Source organism: Cajanus cajan, chromosome 2 (genome assembly GCF_000230855.2).
Source record: "Cajanus cajan strain Asha chromosome 2, NIPB_CcT2T_4, whole genome shotgun sequence".
Lineage (NCBI taxonomy): Eukaryota > Viridiplantae > Streptophyta > Magnoliopsida > Fabales > Fabaceae > Cajanus > Cajanus cajan.
The window spans coordinates 19,508,920-19,521,563 of record NC_138518.1 but is presented as its reverse complement, the minus strand read 5'-3'; positions in this window follow the sequence as shown (position 1 = coordinate 19,521,563).

Genomic DNA, 12,644 nt, shown 5'->3' with positions numbered 1-12,644 from the left:
TCTCTCTCTCTCTCTCTCTCTCTCTCTCTCTCTCTCTCTCTCTCTAAATAAAATCACATACTCAATTCATATTTAAAAACAATAATGAAAATACTTTTAGCAACAAATAATAAAGTGAAAAGAAGGAAAACAATCTATGTTATTTTATAAGATATTTAATTTAATCATTTTATTTTTTCGTTCTTTGTTTTATATAAATTTAATTTTAATAATACTATCTATTATTTTTTTTTAATGGAATTATTAATCTAAAATTTAAAGTCCATTCAACAAGAAGGGCAACTTAAAATTTACATTCAAAAATAAAAAATAAAAAAGAGTAATTTTCTTTTCCAAGGAAGAATACGTATATCCTTAATTCATATTGAATTTCGTACTTACATTCTTAAAAACATATTTATCATTGTTTGTATTGTTTATTCATAAATTAATTGTTTTAAAACATTAATTTTGCATGAAGAAAATGATAGTAAGCTCGTGAATTTTTTATTTATTATAAATTTAAATAGGTAAAAGAAATTATAACATTGAACCTAAGAGTCATATGTTTAGTTAGATGTCAAACATTATAGTGAAGAAAGCTTAATGAGTAATATCATTGTAGATAACTTTGTTCTAATGTCACCTTGAGTTAGGGGTTTGTCTGTCCAAAAGGGACAATTCTTGTGGGATAAGGTTATTGGAGAACACATTGAGCTATGAATTTGTCTGACCAAAGTAGACAATTTGCTAAGTTCAATGTGTACTCATGGATTAACCCATTTGAAGTTTTGACTAAGGTTGTGACTTTAGTTTGTTTATTTTGCCCAAAGGCAATGTGCTATTATATTGGTCTCATAATATTAGTTTTTTTTTTCTCTTTAAGTTATATCTTGTCCTGTCATATCGTTTGATGCATTCATGTTTTTTTCATATTTATGTATTTTTGTGAAGAAGTTATTGGAGAACATATTGTACAAGGGATTTGTTTGTCCAAAGGGGACAATTTTCTGAACTCATTGTGTGCTATGGATTAACCCATCTAAGGTCTTAGTTGAGGTTGTGACCTTAGTTTGTGCATTTTGTCCAAAGGTGAATGTACTATTATACTAGCCACATTGATACCTTATTATGTCCTTATTAGCTTTTAGTAGGATGATAGAAACACCTAGCCATTGATGGATTGATGGGTAAATGGAAGAGTATCCTTACTCCAAGGATCATGGAACACCAAGAGCTCCTAGTCTCCAATGTTGAAATGAGGACATCCAAATGGAAGAGAAAGGTGATCGATGTGAAGAATGGAAGCACTCTAGGAAGGTTGACTTACTCCAAGATGAAGGTGGAGGCCACTCTAGGTTTTGTTTTTTCACTCACCCAAAGGCGGAGATAGAAGTAGGTTGGCCGAAAATCAACCTAGGGACTAATGATAAGATTTTAAGGCACAATGACTCACTCAATATCATAAAAATCCAAAGTGGAATAAGGTGGGAGGCGTAGGGTACTTATAGAAGGAAGGAAAGGAATCAGGGTTGCATTGGAGTGTTTTGGTCAAGAAATGCAACCCAAATGAACTTCAAATGCACCCTAAATGTAGTGTGAGGTTCATTCCCTCCTAGAAGATTAAAGTATCCTTCGACCTAAAAATTTAAAAAAAAAATGGACTTTGACCTCACAAGTCAAGGTTTAAGTCCTAAAATAAATCCTAGTGTAAGTGTCCCGTAATACAAAGGAAAAATAAAAAATACAAAATAAATCCTACCATCTAGGGTACCCAAAATACAGGGTAAAATAGGAAATGAAAGTAATACATCCTATACTAATAATATCAAGACTTAGGAGAGGGTCATTACTCTACTCACATGATGAGCATAGCTCAAGGCATGGTGGCTCCTCTATCTTCCTCTACTCTCCTAGCCATAGACCTAGTGATGAGTCCCACATATAACTCTAAGGATGGTCCTCCATCACCCTCTCCTTCTTGTGAAGGATCTGTTCTCAGATCAATATCCTCATCCTCAATGTCAGTTGTCCCTAAAAAAGGAGTAAGATCACAAACATTAAAATTAGTGCTTACACCATAATCAAAGGGAAGATCTAAACTATATGCACTATCATTAATTTTTTGGAGGACTTGGAATGGACCATCTTCTCTAGTGTTTAGTTTCCTTCATCTAATCCAATCCAAAATCTTAAAATTGGTTTAGTTAGGGTTCACCAAATGATAATGAGGCCTAGATAAATCAATTTCTTGGATTAAATGGAAAAAAAAGTCTAATATGTGAAATTTGGCCTAGGCTCTCTAAAGGCCCAATTGCTAGCTTCACGTACACATATGCTATTTGCTACCCCACTACTAAAACTAAAAATAAGAAAATATATGACCCTTAATACAAGGACAAATGAAGTAAAAATCTCCAAGCAATATACCCTAAAATCCTAAGGGAATGACCTACAAAGAATGATAAAGGAGCCTTACAAATATAAAGGAAAAATAAGCCTATACATGTATCTAATATATACAAGGTAAAAGAACTCAAACTATACAAGCTATGTACAGTAGAGACTATGAGACTAAAAAGAGGAATCATACTCAATGCTCATATAGATCATAGGTCTAAGAAACACCTTTTTTTTAGAAGTCTCCTAACCATGAGCCTAGTTAAAGGTCCAATAGTCTTCAAGTGTGAGTTTCCTATGGATGATCTTCCATCAACCTTCACCCTTCTTTGTCTTATGTCTTCCAAAGGGATCCTTAGGAAGTAGGTTTCCATCATCTTGAAAACATGAATTATGAGTTTCTTTTGTGAAAAATTTCCTTTTATACCTTTCTTGAGTCGACTCCACTTATCTTTGGTCCAACCTTCCAAAGATCAACATGCTCTTTGGGTCTCCTAGTCCTAGATCTCTTAGCAACAACTATCAAATCAAACAATAGTTATGAAATGAAAGTGTTGCAGTTCTCCACAATAGTTGGAAATTTCGTCCCCAAAAATCAACTTACTTGGGAATACAAAAGACTTGAATCTTTATGATATCTTTTTCGAAAACACTCTCTAAGAAATGTTTTTCTTTGCAAGAAGATGTTTTGCAATCTTTGTGGTAACCTTAAGAAAGATTTCAAGAATTGAATTGACCATCATATTCATGGAGTGAAAAGATAAGTTACTTTGATTAATTCACCTACTCTGATTTGTTCTCTACATTAGGTGAATTCATTCCTTAACTTTTGTATTATGTTTCTCTTAAATAGGTTTCTTAATTAAGAAAGGAAAATCTTGTAGTGGGGTGTTGCAAGTAAATGCTTCTTATGGTGCAAGAAGTGGTTTCTTTAATATTGTAGAAGTCTATTATCTATGATATTGTGATTGTAAAACTTCTAATATTAAATATTAGTGGAAAATTTCAATTTGGTTGATTGGAGACTGGATGTAGGTATAAGTGGATGTGGCTGAACTATTATAAATTGGCTATGTATTTTTCTTTCTCCCTACACTTGACTTTACATTCTTGCAATTCTGATTTTATGCTTGATGTTATATGATATGAAGGATGAACATTGCATATAGAATTGAGTGAATTTAGACTTGCATTGAATCTAAACTTGATATCCTATATACAACTTTAGATCAATATACTTCTTTTGGAATGTTTTAGAAAAGTTTTTCAAAATCAAGAAAGCTATGCAAGAAATTTTTAAGTAACCACCCCTCCTTGGTTAAGCCATCTTTTTCCAACAATTTGTATCTAGACTAAGGTTCTTAAAAATCATTCAAGATTTTTTAAAATGGTTGGTAATAATCTTCCATATGATGAAATAATTTCAATGCATAGACCTTTTTTTTTCAATGGTGAAAATCACGTGTACTGGAAAATTAGAAAGAAAAATTTCATAAAAAAAAAATTGACATGGCTATATGGGATGTTGTTGAAAATGATCCATACACCTATGAGTGAAGAAAAAGGTGAGAAGAGAGAAAAACATTGGAGTGAGTGGAGTGATAATGAAAAGAAAAGAGCTCAATATGATTATAGGGCCAAAAACATCATTACATCTACATTAACTCATGATGACTTCTTTAGAATATCTCAATGCAAATCATCTAAGGATATGTGGGAAACATTACAAGTTACACATGTAGTTACTATTAATGAAAAAAGGTTTAGAAAATATACACTTGTTAGAGAATATGAGTTGTTTAGAATGAAATAAGGTGAAAGCATGAATTTCAAAAATAGTTTTTGAAGTTAGACATGAAACACATAGAAGGGGGGTTGAATATGTGTGTGTGTGTGTAAGAAGGAATTTTAAACCATTTTCGCAAGAATAATGTTCTTCGTCCAATGCACTTTTAGATACCAGACGGTTATGCAGAATTTGCTTAACACAGGATCATTGCATCTTAAAGATTTATCGTCTGTTGAAGGAAAATGTTTCATATAACAATAATGATTAAAGTTCTTGCATTTTCCTTTTCAAGATAGTTTCATTTAAATATAAGTAGTAGATAAAACTTTTCAGTATATTAAATATATATTAAACAAAGTTTGAGTCTGCGTCTAAAAAAATGATTTCACTAACACATTCTGGGTGGACGAAGTTTTTCACAAAGATTTTACCAGTAATGAAGATATGCGTATGGGAAATAGGAATTAGCAGTGCAAGTTATTTTATACTGGTTCACTCAGACCGATTTACGTCCAGTCTCCTTCAATTGAAGGGTTCCACTAAATATGCAATTAAGTACATAAGTATTATCAACCATTTCTGGCTCGTTGGCTTCACTCGTCGATTCTAGTATATTCTTATCAGTCACTTCTAGTTAGCAATGAGTATTATCGTCCACTCTTGGACCTGAGTATTCTTGACCACTCCTGGCCCACCAGCTTCACTCACCAGCGCTAGTATTCTTAAACCACTTCTGGTTTCCCAAGTATTCTCGACCACTCTTGGCCCGTTGGCTTCATTCACCAACGCTAGTATTCTTAAACCACTTCTGGTTCCCCAAGTATTCTCAACCACTCCTGTCCCGTTGGCTTCACTCACTAACGCTAGTATATTCTTATCAACCACTTCTGGCTAGTAGTGAGTATTCTTTGACTAGCCTCTCCAAGCTTTACAGCAAATGAATTTTTTTAGTGTGTTTGTAACTCTTACAGAGAGGATAGGATAGTTTCTACACTCACTAAGGTTTCACTACCTTAGTCCTACAGAGATTCTGAGTGTGTGGGTTACTCTTTATAAAGAGGATACATAAGATTACAACACTCACTAAGGTCTCCTTCCTAAGATACACTTGGAACACCTTAGACTACATAGATGAATACAATGATACATTGTAGATTTGACTATGAAGAATTGATCTCTGATTTCTTTGTTTTTTTTCTTTTGGGCTTCATATTACTTTTTGTGCTTAATGCTCAGAGCCCAGGGCAATGCCTATAGTCATTCTTGCGTTGCTTCTTGCCAGCCTTTTTTGATTTGAGGTTATTGCATACTTATAGGCCTATAAAATTTGCCCGATGCATATGTCCGTTGAAGCTGATATAGTCGTTCATGACTAGTTTGATCCTTTCATTTAATGCATTTGATCTTGCATTAAATGTTGCTTCCTATTTTTAGACATTGCGTGTATTCTTCTCTGTCCTGTTGGTAGTAGTGTTTGACTTTATCTGAGACCTAGGAATTGTTTGTCTTTTTCTGGTCATGCAGTAATATAGTCATTGTCCTTATCTGAAAAGTAACACACTTTTTCTGACACAAACATGCTTTTGCTTTTGCGTGCTTCTCTTCTTCTTCATTTCTTCATTTAGATCACGCATTTTATGTTGGGATCTTTTGTGTGGTCGTAGACAATGCCTTGGTTTTTTTCTTGAGACTTGATTCTTTAATTGCTTGTGTGGCAGTCTTCATCTTCGTCTATTGGTCCTGTGCATGTCAATCTTAACCTTCATCTCAGCGTCTGAGTTTAATGCTTTGATTTTTCTTTGATCTGGTCAACAATGTGAATACACAAACATTGTTTTCGTCTGAAGTGTCTTTCAGTATGTGCTATCCTTCATCTGATGCATAGTTGACTTTCTTCTTATCTTTGTCTCATGCTTGGTCCATTTCTTCATGTTGCACTGGAGGTTGTTCTTGACACACATCCATATGATATTGGACTCATAGTCGTTTGGTGCACATATTGTACTTTGTCTATTCCATTAGCTTGAATTGTTTGGTTCTCATGATGTGCCTTGCCTTAACTGTTCTTTTAATAGAGTTGACCATATGGCTTCATCTGATGTTCAACACAACTTTGCTTGTTCCAGGTTTGGTCTCGTTTTGGCTTTTCTTCTGATACTCCAATGTCTCTTTCTTATAGTAGCCCTCATTTGGTGTTTGTTGAATGTTCTTCCATCTGTGAGCAGACCTAGTTTTGATGCTTGACTAGCCATCATCTGATTCTCTTGTTTAGTTTGCACAGGCTTCATGGATTCTTGCATTTAATGCATCTGATCTTGCATTAAATATTTGCTTGCTGAATCTGTGTTTCACGAAGTCTTTTGTACCGTTTTTTTGCTTCTATATCTGACATTAATCATGACCTAGATATCTTTGTACTTTCCTGGTATTGTAGCTATAGAGGCGTTGTCCTTTGCTGACTGGTAGGTGTACTTGCTCTGACACATGCAACTTTGATTTGTGGATAAGTGCTAGTCCATTTTTCTCTTCTTCTATTTTGATCACTTCATGTTTTCTTTTGAGAGTGTGGATGCTAGGTAGTTCTTCTCGTTGTGACTTTAGATGCCATCTAGCCTTCTTAGTTTTCGTGTGTGTATTTGAGTCTCCGTCTGGTCAGCTGTGCAAGCTCTTGACTCCGTCTAGGATGCTTTGACTTAGTTTTGTCCATCGTCCATTGTCTTGTATCATCCGAGGCTTCATTATTTTCCTTCTTGTGCTAGGCTTGATTTCGTTTGATTGTTTGATCTCCTTATCTGACGTCTTGTTAGCTTTTTCCCTTCATCTTGGTTGCTCTTGCTCTGTTCTTTATTTCCTTTGTGTCTACGTTTGTGGGTGTCTTCGTCTGATGTATTTCCTTCTTTTGATCAACCTTTATCTGGTACTTAGCTCATATCTCTTGGTTCTGGTGTAGACGGTAATACATGTATATTCTTTATTCTTTAGTTTGCTTGTACTTATGTCTTTATCTGAAACACTGACACACTTGTTAGAAATAACAATACGCATTATATTTGTCTTATTTAAAACCTTACTGGGAGTTGCTTCGTTTGACTTAACAGTTTTCACATCTTATAAATCACCTAATTTACCTTGGCAAAAAATTTGAGAAATAAGAGCTAAATCTCAAAGTACTGCAATGTTTGGATAGATCATGGCAAGCCAAGGTGACAACTATTAAAGAATCAAAGAACTTGATTATAATGATATTGGCTACTCTCTTTGGCAAGTTGAGGGATCATGAGCAAAAGTTGCATATATTTGAAGAACATGAGCAGTTGGATGAGAAAGGAAGATCAATGATGGGATCCTTCCTTCCATGGTGTGTTCTTTGGCTTCCAAGGAGGAGCTCCCTCTTTCTCCACGGTCTAGGAAAAAGGATGATGGCTGGATGTTCCTCAAGGGTGGTGGAAAAACAATATTGAAGGGTGGAGGTGAAGGTGGACGAAAATGGAGGTGGGAAGGTGGAAGGTGTTTTTGGTGCTCTTGGCTAGCTCTCTCCACCAAGGGTTGGTGGAGGCCACTCAAGGGAAACTCAAACTCTCTTTAGGGTAGAGAGGAGAGGAGGTTGGGCATGAGGACCCTAGGAGACTAAGGAAGGATTTTGAGGCTCAAAGGCTCACTCAAAATGCATATATTCCAAAGTGGGTACAAGGTGGAGGGACTAGAGTACTTATAAAGATAGGAGAGAATCCTAGGGTTTCTTGGGAGCATTTGGCCGAAAATTTCAAGTCCAAATGCACCCTAAATGAACCCTAGATGCAGCCCAAACGAAATGACTCTCATCTCTCCAAAAAGACTAAAGTACCCTTAGTCCTAGAAAATGAAAGAAATGGACTTTTGACCTTACTAGTCAAGGTTAAGTCCCTAAATAAATCCTAAGCCTATTTTTGCCCCATAATACAAAGGATAAATAAAAATACACAATAAAATCCTAATAGCTAATGTACCCCAAAATACAAGGGCAAAATAGGAAAGGAAAGCAACAAGCTAAGGAGAGGGCCCAAAATCCACACACATGATGATGATGGCTTTTGGTGTGGTGTGTTCTTCATCTTCCTCTACTCTCCTAGCCATGGACCTTGTGATAGGCCCTATATGATGTCTCAAGGATGGTCCTCCATCAATCAGTTTCTTTAAAGATCTCAATCTCTTTAAAAGGAATGGAGATTGTTGAAGATTTTCAAAGATTCAAGTTGGAACATTTTAACCTCATAGTGAGGAAATCCAACAAATTATTGAGGAGGAAGAAGAAAGTAAATCAAGGCTTTTAAAAGAAACAATAAAATGGATGAAGGAAATGTTACTTAGTTCACTTACTTTAAGTGTGGAAAACAAGGACACATCAATGTTGGTTGTCCATTTTTCCTAAAGAATTTATAGGAGGAGTAGAAGTGCAAAAAACATAATGAGGGAAAGAAAACGTACATAGCTTGGAATGAAAATGACTCAAGTTCTTCAAGTGACATTTCTAAAAATGAAAAGGCTAACTTGTGTTTAATGGTTGGAGTGGATTAGCAGAACATTGTAAGTAATTTTTATTTTGAATCTATTACGGATTATAATCATCTACAAGAAGCCTTCATTCAAATGCATAAAAAAGTACTAAGAGTTGGAACTTTAAATAATAAGCTTAAAAGAAAACTTAGTTGGTATGCGAACCACTTCAATAAAAACTAAACAATAGTTAAATGATTTAAAATTAGAGCATGAATCTCTTAAGACAATTTACAAATTCAATGATTTCCCTTATACAACATCTTTCTCCTCCATAAAAGTTATTTGTGAAACTTACACAATTTTAGAAAAGAAAATTTTGATTTGCAAGCTACATTAGTAAGGTTTACAAATGACAAAGCCAATTTAAACATGTTACTAGGAAAACAAAGGTATATCTATGATAGAGTTGCAATAGGATTTAATTTAAACATGTTACTAGGAAAGCAAACGTTTTGTCTTCATTAGAAATCACCTAGGCTTAAAACCATTGTCAGAATAAAATTCATATTTATTTTGTCTTTCATGCATCATTTGTACATTTCATTTATTTTTGTCCGACCATGCATCATTTATGTATTCTGACGTGGCAATGTTAATAAAGCTAATATGTGCAAAGTCAGACGAAGACGAAAGCAATACCCAGCAAGGTTTTGAATGAGAAAAATATAATAAATATTGTTATTACTAACAAGTGTGTTAGTGTTTCAGATATAAGTACAGGTAAACTAAAGAATAGAGAAAATACACCCATACCAGAATCAATTAATATGAGCCAAACATTGGATAAAGGCCGAGCAAACAAAGGGGATACATCAGACGAAGACACAAAAATAGGATGAACAACCAAAATGAAGGGAAAAAGCTAACAAGATGGCGGATGAGGAGATCAAGCAATCAAATGGAATCAAGCCCAACACAAGAAATAAAATAATGAAGCCTCAGATGATACAAGACCATGGACGATCGGAAAAACTTAGTTAAAGCACCCTAGACTGATGGAACTACTTGGAGATGGTTGATGTTTCTTCAAGTTGAACCAAATAAATCCGTTCTTCTCTTGAGGTTCTTCACGGCAAGGTAAGAATGAATGAGTTTCAAGCTTCATAAAGCTTGAAGAAGCAACAATGGTGGTTCGGTTTCTCTAGAAGGAGAGAAACTTGAGGAACCAAGCACAAGGAAAAGTTCCTTTGTGAAGCTTCTAGGAGAAGGAGATTCTCCACCAAATTAAAATCTTGAAAATGAGAGAGAATTATGAATTCTAAATCTCATAAATGTCAAAAGTTATTACAAGAGTAGAAATTACAAATATATAGAGGTAGGTAGCTTAAGGAGCAAGTTAACCTTAACCATGGTTCACTAGGAACCATGGTAAGCTTAGTTGACCTTTCAAGTGAGTTTAGAAACTTGTGGAGCAAGCTTCTCACTTAGCTTGCTTGGGAAGCAAGCTAAGGAGAAGTTGTAGCACAAGCTTCTCAATTCTTTGAAAAGGGATAAGCAATTCGGCCAAGACAAAGAGCTAGGCAAAGGTGGGCGGCCAAGGTCCTATTTTGCTCACTTTGATTATTTCAAAAATGTTTTGATTTGGTTTAGTTAGGTTCATCCAATGATGATGAGACCTAGCTAAATTAAATCTATGAAAAATTAGGAGCAAAATGAGTCCAATATGTAAAATTTTTCCTAGGCCCAATTCTGGCCCAATTACTAGTCACACCCTCAAGCATTGCTAAATGCCACCCCACTTCTACTACTGGAAAAATAGAAAATGAGTGTATCAAAAAAGGAGGTTAAATGGAGTCAAAATCTCCAAGTAACCCACCCTAGAATCAATATACAATGACTAATAAAAGAAACTAAAGCGCCTCACAAATACATAGGCAAAAATAAGCCTATACAAGAGAACTATGTACAAGATATTTACAACTAGAACTATGCCTTCTCTTCATGATAAAGTGGTCCAAATTGAAAAGTACCTTGGGCTTTAGAAAGCTCACTGATCTTCAAGGTGTCCACTGGTCTTCCAGGTGGCCATAACTCTAGTTATTAGGCCCTTGGCCCATGTCTATCATCCCATTCCTCTTGGTTCCTTCAATGTATCACCTCTTGGGTTCCTTGGCATTGGCCATAGTCTATCATCCCCTCCCTCTTGAAAAAGGATTTCACCTCAAATCTCGAGGGTCTTCATGATGATCGGCCACACCTACAAATATATAATACAATTCATTAGAAGTGATATTCTCAACAAATAAATGTGAAAGGTATATCCTAGAAGGAATCCTTTCTTGGAACCTAAAGAAATCAATGATACTAGACCTTCTAATATAATGAATAGGATCCTTTCCTAAACATAGAATAGATATATTACTAAATCCTAAAAATGTGCTAAAACTAAAACTATAGCACACTAAAGACTGAATCCTAAAAACTAAAACATTTTTCCTAAAGTACCCTATGTGGTAACCTAGGCATTTCCTAGAAAATAAGGAAAATAATACTAAGAAATTTCCTAAACAATTTTGGATTATATTATTTGTTGGATAGTTATGAAAAGAATTCGTCACAAGGAACCTTGAAGGTTCATATGTTATATTCAACAAATAATATATTCCATAAATTGGGTGCATTATTGCAACAACTAAGGGAGGAAAAGTCCTACACAAAGGAAGGCTATCTACCTTGGGCACCACCAAGGAAGTAGCATAAGAAATAGAATTAAATGAAGTCCACTTTTTCACCAAATCTTGAAGTTGAGAATCTTTTTCTTTAAAAATAATGGATCTGTGAATCTCTTCTTCAAGACTAGTGGCAGTGTGAGGGTAAGAGTTAAGGTCTTTATGAATAAAAAGAATATTTTTCGTAGGTTTTCTAGTGATAAAGAAATTCTCTTTAGACATAACTCCCTTAGAGGATATTTCTTCCTCTTTACACTTCCCTACTATCGCAACCCAAAAATTTCCGATCTCACGGCCTATGATTTAGACATCCTTTTAAAGATCTCATCAATTAAATAATGCCCGGACACTAGACTAATATTAATTAATGATTTTAAAAAATGAGTTCATGGAGTCGCCACCAATATTTTACTCAAAACATTGGAAAAAGAAAAGGTTTTTAAAAATCCAATAATGGTCTTGATAACCAAAGTTGGATTCTGGGGTCGATTACGTGTAGGGAAGGTATTAAGCACCCTTACAACACCCTAAATCGGTACCATATGATAAAGATAACGTAATAAGAACTAATAATTTAAATATTTAATCCCCTTTATTAATGATTATTTACATGAAATTTAAATTACACGATGAACCCTTAGATGTCTACATGATTGCGTTTAATATAGAAATATTTGAAATAAAAGAAGAGAAAGATGCAACAAGAGATTGATGAGTAATATCTCGTAGCAAGCTTTATTAGATCTTCAACTATGGAGATTTTTAGGTGCTTTGTGGCAACCTTTCACACTACAATAAGCCTCACAAAACTCAAGAAATACAAAGAAGGGAGAGAGAGAGAAATTTCGAGCTCTAAGGAGTCTTAGACGAAATTTTGTGACCCTGAGAACTGTGCCCGAGTCTTTCATTTATAGGCATCAAAAAGTGGTCAGAACGGCCCGTTCCGAAATTGGAACGGCCCGTTCTGGATCTGACCTTTTTGTGTTAATTTTGTAACTGGAACGATCCGTTCCAAAACTAGAACGGCATATTCCAGAGGTGAGTTTAACACATAACTGCCCATGTTGGAACGGCCCATTCCAAACTAAGGTTTTTAGGCCTTTTCTGTAACTTGGAACGGCCCATTCCAAATTAGGAACGACCCGTTCCAAGCTTAGGTTTTAGCCTTTTTTAGGAGCTTGGAACGGCCCGTTCCAAACTAGGGTTTTAGGCCCTTTTTGTAACTTGGAACGGCCCGTTCCGATTTTGGAACAGCCCGTTCCGAGCTACTA